This window comes from Muscardinus avellanarius, assembly GCF_963383645.1.
Source record: "Muscardinus avellanarius genome assembly, chromosome: 7".
NCBI lineage: Eukaryota > Metazoa > Chordata > Mammalia > Rodentia > Gliridae > Muscardinus > Muscardinus avellanarius.
In genome coordinates this window covers 55,818,959-55,820,744 of record NC_137793.1, presented here as the reverse complement: position 1 = coordinate 55,820,744, position 1,786 = coordinate 55,818,959, and positions in this window count along the sequence as shown.

Below are 1,786 nucleotides of genomic sequence, written 5' to 3'. Positions count from 1 at the left end.
TGTTTTTCATAGCCAGAAAACACCATCAGCAGAGAAATAAAAACTGTAAACACAATGAACAGAGAAAAAAAGACCAGAAGAACAACCAGAGATCAGAAATCAAGCCCACAATGCAGCAGCGGGGCTGTGCTGGCACCATCTTCCCTCACAGCACCAGGATCCAGAGAGGAAAGGTAAACAAGGAGCTGAAGTGAGCAGCTGTGGATCACTCGGGTGTAATTCAGCATTTCTTTCAGCACAAAGAACGTCTAAAACTCCCAGTGGTCAAGCTCATCACGCCTTCCAGGAACTCAGAACAGTGCTCAAAACCAGAAAAGAAATACGCCAGCCTCACAGCCGAGGGCGTGGCAGCGGCGCCATATTGCCAGCAGAGCCCCGAGTTCACCGCACCCTTGACAGCTCCTGATCAACACGCACAATAACAGTGAGTGAAATTGCAGCCCCTAAAGGAGAAATCCCTGTACTGCACGCCCAGGGACTTTGATAATCTCCCTGGGTCTGAGATTTTTGCAGTCCAACCCAGTGAAGGAATAGTGGTGGCAGAGATTACTACAGACTCGAGATACAGAGCACCCTAAGTGAAGTCGTAGTGATCCAGGGAAGGCACACACTTCTGAAATCATGGGAAAGAGGAACAACAATAGAACAATGAATGCCCACAACCCCATATTATCAGAACCTGATAACACAGAAATTCAGAGATCTCCAGAAGATCAAATCAGGAATATAACTGTCGAAATAATCATGGACCTTTGAAAAGAATTTAGAGTCTAAAAGACATAAAGGACGCAATCATTGAGGTAAAGGCCTCAATTCAAAGTACAAACAACCAATTAGACCACATGGAGAATAGAATCTCACTCCTAGAAGAGGATCACTCCAAAAATGAACGCATAATTTCTAACTTAGGAAAAAAAATCAGACAGCAGGAGTCTGACATTGAAGAAATATGGGCCCATTTTAAGAGAACTAACCTAAGAATAATCGGAATAGAGGAGGGAAAAGAGGGTGAAACCAAAGGGATCAATAATATCTTCAAAGAAATAATAGCAGAAAATTTTCCAAACATAGAGCAAGAGGTCGATACACAGGTCTAGGAAACTTATAGAACTCCCTTTAGACAGGATCAGAGAAGAGGTTCCCCATGCCACATAATTGTCAAAATGACCAATGTGGAAGCCAAGCAGAGAATCTTAAAGGTAACAAAAACAAAAGGTCAACTGACATTCAGAGGCAAACCAATTAGAATCACTCCAGACTTCCCAAACCAAGTCATGAAAGCCAGAAGGGCTTAGAGTAACATATTCCAAATTCTAAAAGAAAACAACTTCTAGCCAAAAATTTCCTACCCAGCAAAACTATCTATCAAATTAGATGGGGAAATAAGAAGCTTCCATGACAAACAGAAACTGAAGGAATTTATGTCTTCAAAACCAGCGCTAGAAAAAATACTCAAAGAGATTAACTACAAAGAAGAAATAGGTAACACACACCAGAACCAGAGAAACAAGATTTTCCATCCAGCAGACAACTAAGCAAAGAATATATTCATGTGTTTATTGGTTAAAATCTTTGGAGATTCATTATTTATTTTAGTCTTTTACCTATTTCTAAATTGTATTGTTTGATTTTATTGTTGCTAATTTTTAGGATTTCTATTTGGAATATTAATATACCTTCAGATATAGCATTTGGAAATATTTTACCCTATTCCATCAGTAACTTTTAACTCTGTTTATGTTGTCTTTGGATGTACATTTTTTTTCATTTTTTAGGAAGTTTGTTT